Genomic DNA, 12,994 nt, shown 5'->3' on the forward strand with positions numbered 1-12,994 from the left:
CAGCTGCAAAGTTTAGGTCTGGTTTGAACTACAGAATTTGAATTCATGTTATTTCTTCTGCTACTGTCTTGACGGTCTTGCTGGAGGTCCATGTAACTGAAAGCTAAGTCTTCTAGAAAATAAAAAGTAGTAGGTTACATTTGACAACTTTAGCTGTTGTTACCAAACTTCTTGGAAAAGGATGGAAAGTTTAGAGACAGCTAAAAGCTGTGGTGGTGGCACGAACAGACCCACTTTTAGATAGGGGGGTTCCTACTGATGTAAGCAGCTCCTTTCTCTAGGAACCCAACATCCATTTCATTGTTGGTCAGTCCAGATGGAAGTGCACCTAGAAGTTGCAACAGCACAGGGGTTTTGTTCCCATTGGCCATGTTTGTCTTCCTCTGTTCTTTCTGACTATTACAAAGAAGGAGGTTGTCACTGCTCATGGCAGCTCTATGGGGTAAGGGCATGTACGTGTTTTTTCCTGTCTCTGAGGGGCAGCTGTAGAAGGTACAGTGAGCTGGCTATGAAATATCAGTTCTTCCTCTTGGCTGTGACTAGCAAGCATTCATCAGAGGATCCTTCTCTGTGTGTACTTGATGCTGATGATGGGCTCTTTGTTACAGCTTTAAGCCACATCTAAATAGCAAAGAATTGTTCACTGAACATTGCATTTAGTGAAATTTGTTTGATAAAGGAGATGGTAAAGGTAACATTAATGAGAGGTCTGCATTTCTTAATGATCAACATAAAAAACTGTGTTTTTTCAGGCTGCTTGCCTGTACTGTAAGGGCAAAGGCTCTCTTCTAGAGTCACAATACAAGTTCACAAATTTTTCTGATACAAGTAATATGTGATTGAAGACTGAACTTGCGACTTTATTCTTCTCAACCCATTAATGCTTGATTGCTTTAATTACTCAGTAGTTGTGCCAGGTGCAGTTGTCTTAATATGACTTCAGTCATAGATGAGCACTTTTTTTTCCTGTGACTGCCTGTTACAATATGCCCTCCTGCTGTACTTAAGTATTACTTGAGAACAAAAACCAAAGAACTTTAACATAGCTGAACTGAGTACCAGCTACACTTGGCTTGGATGCTCTTCTTCAAAAATGCAAATTTATAATTTTCAAAAATGCAAGTTATAAATATAAATTAATCCCTAATGCCTTGGTTATTGACTAGGGAATTTAGTTGCCCAGCTTGGAATTGGAGAGATAGGATATTGAAGGCAGACAAGAATAATTCTGAATCTTTTATGTATGAGGGTGTCTGTGAAGAAAGATTCAAAGTCTGGAAAACCCATGGGGTTTATGTATGTATGTATTTATTTATTTATTTCATATAGGAAACACCTGCAGGTGTTTTTCACTATGGGAAACTGGATGCCTTTTAGGGCATAACAGAAAGCAATGATGTTAATACTTGTACAAGATTGTTTTCTTTGAAATGCACTGGTCCAGTCTTCCTCTCCTCTGTACTTCAGAAGTCATCAGTTTAACTTGCAATTCTAGCCATAAGGCTGGAGATCAGAATGCACTGGGGTTGTTTTTTTTCCTCCCATGTTGAAGTTGTAGCCCCATGCAGCCAGGAATGAAATTATTTATTGAGACAATAAAAATTTGTAATATGGTACTGATCTCATCATCATAAGAAAGGATTATAGGTTATCCAAATCTCTATAATTGTTAAAAAAAATTATTGTAGGTAGTGAACATTGAGCAAAACCACCTAAGAAGTCTTGTTTTAGACTTTAAGGCATTTCAAAGTAAGTTAATTTTTGTGCCACTTGGCATAGTAGTAACTTGACTTTTTGGAATGGTAATAAGACTGTCTTGACAAAGGTCTGTGTGGAACCCTAAATGTTACTGAGAAGGATGGAAGACTTAAGTTCAGGTCTTAAGTAAATTGATTTCTAAGTCTTCAGCTCAGCGGGGTATTTCTCTTTAGGGCTTTATCATGTAATGCTGTAATAAATACCATATTAAATTCTGAGCTTGCATTTTAAGTAGCTTGGTTTCTTTGAAACTTTATGCTTGAAATCCCTTGAGTAGGCGTAGGTACAGAAGTATCACTGTAGTTTTCTGTAACTATAACCTATCGGTGCTGTTTTCAGTCTTGCATTTGGATTAGTTTTAACAGTGTGTGTTTAGTAATTCCTAGTTAGTAAAGTAACACTTGGTGAGAGTTGAGGCTCTTCTTGCAGCGAGAGAAAACTGTTGGCAGATACATTGGTATTAAGAGAAAGAAGTTGTAGGAAGGAATGGATGCGGAAAGTATTGTGGTGAGTTACTGTGTGGTAGCCTTCTCTTGAAAGGGCACAAAGAAAATGAAAAAGAAAACAGCCAGTTGAAGGAAGGATCATTTCAAAAGGACACTGTGTCCCTTAACTATGGCACATTGCTTGAACAGCTTTTTTAAACTCTGTTTGCAAGTACATACTAGTGTACTTATGGTATTGCACAGCTGATGATCATTCAGTGTAAAAATTTAGACTAATCACCTTTTGGAAACAGTATTATTAAGAACTGCTGCTAAATCTTTGAGACAGACTTGCCCTATAGTTGCCACTTGCAACTGCGGCAGAATTCTGAAAGGCAGTCCAACAAATGTACTCTTCTGATGCTCCAGAGAGAAGCATTGAAGTAGAATTTAAAAAAGATTATTTTGAAGATAACAGAGAAAATAGTTGGTTTGGCATTTTTTTTATGGAACCTCAGCTTTTTTTTCCTTAAACTAGGGTGAGTGTTGCACTTGGAAGAAGATGGCTTATTCTGTTAGGCGGTCTTGGTTTTTGTGGTATTGTCCAGCAAAATAGAAGAGTTCCGTGATCAAAGCATTACTTCTGTTCAGTTGAGACACCAGCGTCACCTGTGCCTGAAAATATGTCGTGTAATTCCTCTCTGTGTATGGTTTGTAAAAGCACAGCATGGCAAAACTCAAAATACTGGAGTCTCCAGAATGTAAATTGCCTGGGGGACTGGGGAATGGGAAAGAAAGATAGCATTAGCTTAATAGCCACTTCAGACTTCACTGGGAAGGCTTTTTGCACTTAAATTTTGTGATTTTGCTCGTTTTCTAATTTCTTTTCTAGAACATATTTTTGCATGCACCTAAATAAAAATGATAGTAATTCATTAAACTTACGTAGGTGAGAATTGGTGGAATCTTCCCATTCAAAGCAGTATTTTCTTAGTTTTCTAGGATGAGTTTCTCAGAAAAGTAAAGCTGGTCATGCTTCTTTAATGCTCGTTGTTTAGGTAACCTTGGACTGTTGTCTTCATAGCATTCTATATTACAGGAGGAGGATATTGAGTCACTATTCAGCTGTCTTAGTCTTTGAGTGATAAGTTAATCTGACTGTTTGGCATCAAGTACTTAATTGACATTTCATATATATTAAAATATTTTTCTTTTCTAAGTACTTGCCTTCATCCTCAGGTTATCTGCGGAGGTGGGGAAATTGTTGTATAGACTATTTTCCCTGAATATGTAGAGGTATGTTTTTTGAAGGAAAGGAGAGTGTTCTTGGTTGGTTAAAGGCTCAAATAAAGCTGTAAGATGGGCACTAGGCTGGGGAAGATGCCAAGTGGCACTAAAGCATTTTGCTAAATGCAGATACCAAAATCTAGAGAAGTGAATATGCTAAAGTAGCATCACTCCCCTTGTATCTAGGTGCTGCTTCTGTGTTTTATTTCTCTTGCTTGGCACTGGAAGAACTTTTCTACTTTTGTCCTAGGGATTGTATTGTTAAACTTGAAAATACTGGGATTCTAGAAAAAAAATATAGATGGGACTTAAGCTCTTTGGTAAATAGTAGTATTTCCCCAAGAGCAAATCAAAATAAAAGGTGTTTTAACTGCATTAAATTAAAGATTAGAAGAAGAAATGTCTTCTACTTTTCATTTCATGATGTTGGCTCTGAACACTTTGAAGAGTGTTAGGGATTCTAACTTTCATTTTGAAAAGCAAAACATGTTTATGATACTGTCATTAGGGGAATATTTCGCTTCTGTATGCGTGTAGGGTGGGTTGAATAGTTCTGTCAGCTTTTTCAGGATACGATAGCATTTCTTGATATCCTAATTAAAAGAACTTGAGAACTTGCAGCTGTCAAAACTTATTTTAATTGTTTTGTAAAGCTTAGTATGAGGAAAACTAGGAAGATACTCTTGCCCACAGCCTTTAACTAGTGTAGTTCACGTAACTTGCAGTGAAAATTCGTGTTACCTGAACAACAGGTCCCAGAAACCTTTAATGAAAGTGAAGAGTTAAGCAAGAAGTTACAAACTGCTTTGGCTTTAATTTTGATGTTGCTACCTTAATGCAAGAATATGGTCCAGTTCTGGCAGCAGCTGTAGCTGAGTGGGACTTCAGGAGGCAAAACATTGATGTGCTCCTACAAGCTGCTGACTTCCGTTCTGAACTGTAAATGGTCTTTAAGTATTTTTTTAACAAGACTGGGATTTTGCATGAAAAAAAGAAAGCAAATAACAGACATGAATGCACTGTCTATACAGAAGGAGCACTGGTGTCCTGGTTAGAAGTTGCTGAAGTAGCTTTCTTTTACCTCCATGTATTTTTCATGTGCCTCAAAATCTGACTTGTGTCCAACTTTCAAGGTCTAATCCACAAGGGGAATAGGAGGATGAACTTGAGGAAAAAAAAATTCAAGTCCATGCTCTCTTTGAACTAGTGCAGTGAACAGAACACATGCTTATAAAAGAAACCTCTGGTGAAATTCATGCCTTTCAACTTGAAGCTGTGTCTTTAAGTTGCAGTAGTTGTTTCTAAAATGTTCAAAGAGAAAAGGTTAAGTTTACTGCTAAAGCAATGAGTCAGTATTACTGGGGTTTTTTTGCATTTCCAAATTAGTAGTACAGGAATTCAGGACTCATTTACACTTGTAAATTATCAGCTGGTTGAGGCAACAGTAGAACTGATGTTGAATTGTCCAAATTCAACATTACCCATTTATCTGATTCAGGAGAACTTCTACTCTGCAATCCTGAGCAGGCTTGAGGTGATATAATTTAGGGCAAAGGCGAAAGAGTCAAATCCTGATTGCTCTGTCCCTAATGGGGTGTTCCTTCTTCCTTGGCTGCACTGGCCCTGGTGATTGACAGACTCTTTGAGCTGTTTCAGCCCATAGACATGGCAGAAAAACCTCTTTCCCCTTCTTCGTCCTGCATTTGCCACTTTTGGAGTAGTTTTTTTCATTTGGAAATGTCTTGGCAGAAGTTTCATCAGTGTTGGGGAGCCAACAGAGGGAGACTGCACAGCAAGGGGTAGTACTGAGCTGCTTTACATAAGCTGATTTAGCATCCGAAAGCACTCCTGTGAGAGAGCGTGAGGAATTTCAATCCTTATCCTCATTCTGAGTGTGGATGGTGGATGTATCCTCTAAGCAAGGTGTTGGGAACTGACAGCCAAAGCATTCAAAGTTTAAGTAAGTCCTGACTTGAGATGCTTCTTAGTGTTTAAAAATTGCCTTGGTTATCATGAAGATTTTTCTGTAAACTTAATTAGTTAACAAGTGAGAATTCTAGACTAGTTCAGATGCAGCAATGTCTTGGCCCTTCAGCTCTCACCACTACCAAATAGATGGTTGTGGACAACACTTCCAGGTCAAGTTTGTTTGAGAACCGTCTGTCCAAGGAGTTACTTAAAAGTTTTTGGAAAAAGATGTTTCTGATTGTGTAAGACACGAGTGTTCTAAGGAGTGCACATTACTTTGATTTTTCTCACCTGACATTTGAAGAGTTGTGGTAAGGAACAATGCTGAGTCTTAAATTACAGTTTCATAGTGCTCTGCCTAAATATAACATTAAACAGCTTTATATTGCTAGACTGTAATTTCACTGGGGGGTCTTTCTGGGCCAGTAAGCCAGTGCAAGAAGGGAAAAAAATCTACTATTTTGTTCTTCAGCTGTTGTATGTATGTTGCATAAAAATTCTTGGACTTGTTCTGGCCCGGAGAGGTGATAGGACTAACCCATACCATGCCCTGTGCTTCCCTTTATTAATTGTAGTCCAGACCCTTATTGTTCCAGAGGAGATGCTGGTGTTCTGCTAGTGGTTTTGTCAAGCTTATGTAACAACTTTATTTCAGATATAGTAAGTTATATAAGTTAATGCATGCAGTGAATTACTGTAAGAGCAGCACTATTCAGCAGCTTGCAGTTCTTGCACTTTTTTACCAGGATGCACGAATTGGTTTCTATCAGTAGAGGCACTTGTGTAGTTTCAGTGTTTGGGCCAATAGAGATGCATGAGAATGGTTTTAGAAACCGACATGGCCCAGTTCATGCAGCATTAATAAAATTAGTTTAGTCCTCTTTGTGGCAACTGGTCACATAGTGGTTAATTTCTCTGATGTAAAAATGTGTAAACAAAGTTTGTTAGGTAATACTTAAAACAGAGTTTACTTCTGTCACCTCTCTGGGCCAGAACAAGTCCAAGAATTTTTCCTGTGAAGGTGGATCCTACCCTGGGTGGTTGTGCCTTGCTTTGTATTCTGGGTATATCAGATAAACATGAACATGGATGTGGTCCTAGTTGTGATGATGAGTCTTCATAGTTCTGTGTTTGAATGTAATATGTATATACACATGACAATACTTCATCCTGCTTTTGCATGTTACCTTCAGGTCTAAAGTTTTGACTTCCATGTGATACTTCTTCATGACAGGACCGTATTAACCTGGCTGAACTCTTGCTGAATGTAAGCCATCCCTGGATGTAGGAAAGTCAGATTTAAATAGACTTGAACCTTATCCAGTCAGGTGATTCCTTTTTTTAAATATTATTTTATGGAAAGAACTCCTGTGGGTTTGAGGGGGGGGAGGGGGCGGGGCGGGGACTTTTCCCTTTTTTCATGATGCAATACCTAATCTGTGCTGCAGAGAGGAACAGTCTGAGCCAATAAATCATCTGTACCACTAAGTGGAAGTCATTGTTTAGACCAGTTTCTCTATTCTTGCAGATTCTGAGGTGGACTGATAAAAGTCCTGATTGACCAGAGCAGGGTTCTGGTGGTACACCCTTCATAGGGTATGCTATGATACATGCACTCTAAGTATCTTGCTAATTTTGATTACACTGGTGTCTCTAATTTACTATGTAATCCTACTGTATTGAATTCAGAAGCCACCTGTTCTGGTGCTAGACAATGGTATTTAGACTGAAGTTTTCAAACAGAAAGCAGGGTAGAGAAATAACAAAGACATCCTTGTAAGGGGGGTAATAGTGGTTTTCATTTAGATAGTTCTACTAGCAATTGAAATCTGTGGATCTTAAGAATGTGTGAACTCTTTTGAAAGTGCATTAAGCTAAGCAGGCTTCTTCATTATTTCCATGTGACATAATTGAGGAAGTGATGTTCTCTCCCGTTTTGGAGCTCTGCTCAGGAATATAGATACACTTTTAAAATGCAGAAACAATAACCTAGAAAACTTCAGTCAAGTGAACTGAGTCCAGGAAACTTGTTTACTTTTTCTGCTCTAGTTCATCACTTGACTCACAGGGTATTGGCAGGTCTGTCAGCCATGTAGACCTGAAGGTCTGCAGGTGAAAAAATGCTTTTAAAAGACCTGTAAGAGAATTATGGTCGGTGTTATTACACTGAGCTTCAGTTCATATGTATGTTGGTTACTAAAATAACCTGAGATATTATCTTTAAGGTCCTTTCCAACCCAAGCTATTCTTTGAATCTGTGATCTTTAGGTTGACAGAGACCATCTGGTAAATCACCTGCAAAGATCAAAAACCAGCTTCGAAGACACAGCTCCTTATCTTTAACATGGAAGGTGTAAAATGAAATCACTAATCTCTTTGGCTGAATACTTGAAATCCTTTTGTGGTGAATAGTTTGGGTTTTTTAGCTGAAGATGTATTTGTGACAAACTGATAGCAGAGCTTCTCAGCCAAACACTGGGTAGTCACTGACCTGAGTTAATAAACGTGCTACTAATTTTGTTCCCCTTCTTAGTTGCTAGTACTTCATTTTCTATAAACAATATTACCCATGTTTCCAAAAGAAACCAAAGTATTGTCTGGCTTGAAACCTGTGTTAAAAAGCAAAATCAAAAAGCCCCTTGAAGTGGTGGAAAGTGAAGGTGAATTTTTATTTTAGAAATTCTTCCTGCAACTACTACAAACAGCTAATTGGAAAGAAAAATCAGTTGGTAGGATGCTTTTTCTTGCCTGTTTGGTGTGGACTAAAGCACAGACAGGTGAGTGTCACTCTGAAGAGAGTTAAGGATATCTAATCGAGCTCTTTAGTTCCTCCAGTGTAAAGCAAAGTAACATTAAACTATCAAAAGTAGAGATTTTCATAATGGTGACTGAATGCTGTCTTAATTCAGCTTGTTGCATTGGAGGCCTCGATGTGGTCCGTATTGGTTTTTTCCAAGTTGGCCTGCTTTCAGATTGAAACTGGCTGAATTCTTTATAGACCTGTGCTGACATAACAGGCATTCTTAATGCTTCTTAGTTTATTTCTGTGCAGGTCTGTGGATAAATGACGTATTAATATAAGGAAATAGTTATGAAGATAGGAAAAAACCTACTGCAGAAAGCTCTAGTAATGGGTATTTTGGATCTTCCAGATCTGAAGTTGTTACTTTATGGGAAATTGCTAATAGTTTTTTTAAAAATTCTGGATTTGTGTTAGATTTCAGTGAAGTGCAGACTATAAAGGCAGTTTCATTTTAGTTTCTTCCTTTGACTCCCTAAAATGGAGGGAAATATTAAAATTCGTTTAAAAGTAAACAAGTATTTCAGATGACATGCTGCTTTTGATTTTATTTTCAGTGTATGCTCCGCTGAACTGACACTTTTCTTCCTAGCAAGTTGTTTCCTTCCTCTGTTCATGTGTTGTACTTGTTGCAAAACAGTCCTTAGTGTTCGTGCAGTTGTCGAGCTATTGAATAGAACCTATTAACAATATTAAATTATACAATTTTTTTTTGTCGTTGTAGGAAGAAATCTCCTTCATCTAATTCAATGCTAATTCAGTCCTGCTAATCTGCTAGTACTGTAGATTGAAAGATTTTTTTGCTGTTGCCAGGATACCCTGTAATGGGCAAGAAGCCTGAGAGAATACAAAACTGATTTTTTAACTTTTAAAAACTTTTGTGTTTAACAGGTAAGAAACTATTAAACTTCACCTACAGCAGTAGATTTAGCTTGTGCGTCTATAAAGCCTTATCCTAAAGCATTCAGAAACCACTTAAATTTTAAGCTTTTCATGTCCCTGATGTCTGCTAAGGTCACCTGATTTCTTTAGGTTCACATTTACCGCTTTCTAAGCTGCAGTTCCTTCTTCAGTTCAGGCTTTGTGGCCATGCCTTCCCTTTTCTTGCATCTTTTTTCTGACTACTTTCTAGCTGGCTGATTCTAACTTTGTCTTTTAACCTACCATGCTCCTGCACTATCTTCTTTCTTCACCCTGCTTTGGTTTACTGTGACAATCAGTGGTGTTCTAGACACGCTGTTGCAGATATTCTGTTTGTTTTACAGTGCTTTGCTTTTGTGCCAGGAAGTGTATCTGCTGCCCAACCTTTTTGAAACAGTTTCAAAGCAAATGTGTTCATGAAGTGACATATAATAGGTATGAGTGATGTTTAGCACTGTAGATTATTAAACTGAAGTAATACTGTCTTCTGAAATTGATTTTTTTGGTACTAAACTTCATGTTTCAATGCAAAAGTATTTGCTGGGTAGCTATGCATTGTTTAGCCTGCATTTTATATTATTTTAAGTCATGCGCTTTTCTCAGTGCAAAGATACCTTCATTTTCATTTTGAAGATAATTGGGAGAATTCAGAATAGGAAAAGTCTAACTGAATTCTGAGACCTGTGAATATTTTAAATTTGTAATTTGCTGTTGGCGTGGAATTACTAGACAATGATTCATCTTCTCTACTTGGGCAGGGGAGATTAGTGTCTAATTTGTAGTTATTGCAGGTAATTAAGATCTTTGTTAACACTTAGTAACCTGTGGTTTGAGATTGTGTAGGAATTGATGAGGATATACTTGTTGCTTGGTATAAAATTGCTCTTCTAAATTCACTGCAGACTGTAGATTTCACCTGATTGTTGTGCTTCTGTTGAACAGCTATGACCTCTTGAATTTTGGGGGATTGATGTCTTGGAGTAAACTTTAACTGGTTTGGATTTATTTACACACTTCAGTGTGTCAAAGCTATTGATTATTGGGGCACTCAGTCATAAGGGGGGGGTGTATATGCACATGATGCGTGTATGTGTAGATATATATATTATGTAAAAGATCATAGGATTACAGAATAGTTAGGGTTCGAAGGAACCTCTGGAGATAATCTAGTTTACCCCCCTGCCAAGGCAAGGTCACCTGGAGCAGGTGACACGTGAGCATACTCAGGTGGGGTTTGAATGTCTCCAGAGAGCGAGACTCCATGACCTCCCTGGATAGCTTGTTCCAGCCTCTGCCTCCCTCATTGTAAAGTTCTTCCTCATGTTGAGGTGGAACTTACTGTCATTTAGTCTATGGCCGTTGCTCCTTATCCTGTTGCTTGGCACCATGGAAAAGAGTCCAGCACCATCATCTTGACACCCAACTTAGATATTTGTATGCAAGAATGAGATGCCCTCTCAGTCTTCTCTTCTCTGATCTAAAGAGGCAGAGCTCCCACAGTTTCTCCTCATAAGAGATGCTCCAGACCCCAAATCCATCTTTGTGGCCTCTGCTAGACCCTCTCCAGTAGCTCCTTGTCTTTCTTGAACCGTGGAGACCAGATTGAATACAGCACTCCAGATGTGGCCTCCCTAGGGCTGAGTAGAGGGGCAGGATCACCTCACTTGACCTGCTGGCCACACTCTTCCTGACGCACCCTAGGATACCATTGTCCCTCCAGGCCACAAGGGCACACTGCTGACTCATCCACAAATGTGTTTTTGTAGTTCTGATCTAGATAGGAGTGCAGCCAGCATTCATAAATAAGGAAGACTAGGTTGATAAATACGGGTAAGAGCGATTTCACTTCAGTTCTTACGTATTCTGTAACAATAGCAGGCTCCTCCTCCTCATGTCTGATGGGGGTGTGAAAGTCCGTGCTTAATAACTTGACTCAGTAGGAGGTGGCACGTTGTTAAAGAGCGCGTTGGGAGATCACTGTCTGTCTTCACACAGTTTTCTGGTGTGTTTTTCTCCCAGTCAAGGAAAGACTGCCACATAGCATCTCCTGCATTTCTCTCAAGAGGGTGTAGTTACCCTCAGAAAGCGTAGTAGTAGTTAGTAGAGGAGCATGTGTGCTGTAAATCAGTATAGTGTCTGGGAAGAATCCTGTCATGACATCAGGAGACCACTGTGGTGGCAGTGTATGTGGCCAAGTATGGCCATCCTGGGAGTTGGGGAGGCTATGGCCTGAGAGATGCCCTCATGGGGGAGGAGGCGGCTTAGGTAGACTGAGGGCCCCTTTTCAGGGATCACTTGCCTGTTCCTGCCATTCCTTGGGCACAGGGACTGCCCTCTGCCTTCCCTCATGCCTAAGCTTCAGCCTGCTCTTCATCCTTGGGTCAGAGATCCTTGGTAACATCCCACTCTGCAGCCCCCTGTGCCCAGCAGTGGCTAAGAGAGGGTGAAGCATCCAGAAATCCTGCTGTGAGGAAAGAAGTGCAGCCAGCCTGCGTGAGATCTCCCAGCCTTCCGTGAAGGAATTGTTGGTTGGTTTTGTTTCCTTTACAGTATCTCTTCTAGTTTGTTATGCCTGGAGACTAGGAAGGAATGTGCATGGTATCAGATGTATGTATTAAATTGTTGAGTAGAGGTGTTTCTATTTTCTGATCTACTTAATTCCTATTAATTTCAAACCATCTATTCACTCCTTTCTCCACAGAGTTTCTTTGAAACTTCACTAGCTTATTGTAACGTAAGTAATGAAGTATTTCTTTTCCCCTAGGTCTCACATTTGTCACATAACAGGCTGTTCTGGCACTGAAGAAACAGCTACATGCTACTTTGTATTCACTTGAGACTTGTATTCTATGTCAAATTGATCTTACATTTTGTTTAAGAAATGTAGCAGCTGTGCAATGAAAATTGTCCTTTATTACTGCTTTTATTTTTTTCTGATTGCTGGGTGTAATGTAAAGTACTGTAATTAAATCGAGGGGCTTTGAACAGCAATTTACATCTTTCTAGCTAGTAGTACTCAGTGAACCTCACTGCTTTGATTGAAAATAAATCTCTTTCAAATAGGTTAGGACAGGCAGTTGTAGACAGCAAGTTTACAATGGGTGATGCTCTGCTGAGTACAACAGGCAGTGTGAAAAGTAGCAGCTAGAGTGTCTTCTGTCATTTTGGGTCGCTGGTAATTCTCTTCAGCTCTAAATTTTTTTCCGACATGCATTAGTGCTTAGTTTTGTTTTGAACAGATGGTCCACTTTCAGTGTCAAATTAAGCCCTTTGTAAATGTTAGTGCAGTGTCTTATTACAGTCCATTGATTGGAGAAAGGGGAACCCCCCCCACCCCAAACTGGAATCTAACTAAACATACCTAGACAGTAACTAGTTGAGGTTATGTGAAGCTGGCAGAAGAGCATGCTTGGCATTTGAAATAAATTTCTTAATGTGTTTAAAGGTCTTAGAAGATAATTTACCAAGATTTTTCATGATAAACACTTAATAATTCATCATTAATTTGTCCTTCCTTAAACTTACCTACCTACATGGTTTTTAGGAGGCAGGGGATTCTCTGCATTGGAAATGATTTTGTCATTAAGAAATGCAAGACTATCTTAAAATCCAGGACTCCTTTGGTGGTTGCTCTCCTTACATCCAACAACTAGGTTGGCTTTTGCTAGCTGCTGCACAGAATTTGTAAATCCTGTTCTGCTGAAGTAGGCTGCATCACTTACGATGTGTTTCAGTCATGGAAACTGTTGGTGCAAAAGTAACTGGTTTTCTTTTCCATCTGTGTACTTGAACCCTATAGTTAGAAAATGCAATGGTGCACAAAGAAAAGTGACAG

At 39.0% G+C, this 12,994-nt stretch overlaps 1 protein-coding gene across 4 annotated transcripts in view; it reads left to right on the forward strand.

The window, feature by feature from the left end:
• The first annotated feature begins 6,660 nt into the window (after positions 1–6,660).
• Positions 6,661–12,994, forward strand: part of PPP6R3 (protein phosphatase 6 regulatory subunit 3) — a 40,960-nt gene continuing 34,626 nt past the window's right edge. For 2 of the 4 annotated variants that reach the window (XR_001864444.1, XM_017741956.1), the window contains exons 1-2: positions 6,661–6,766; positions 8,963–9,129. The gene's annotated coding sequence lies outside the window, so the exon portion shown is untranslated. The remainder of the gene's footprint in view (positions 6,767–8,962; positions 9,130–12,994) is intronic. The other 2 variants (XM_017741953.1, XM_008639370.2) reach the window with 2 other exon arrangements.

This window comes from Corvus brachyrhynchos, unplaced genomic scaffold, assembly GCF_000691975.1.
Source record: "Corvus brachyrhynchos isolate BGI_N302 unplaced genomic scaffold, ASM69197v1 scaffold115, whole genome shotgun sequence".
Lineage (NCBI taxonomy): Eukaryota > Metazoa > Chordata > Aves > Passeriformes > Corvidae > Corvus > Corvus brachyrhynchos.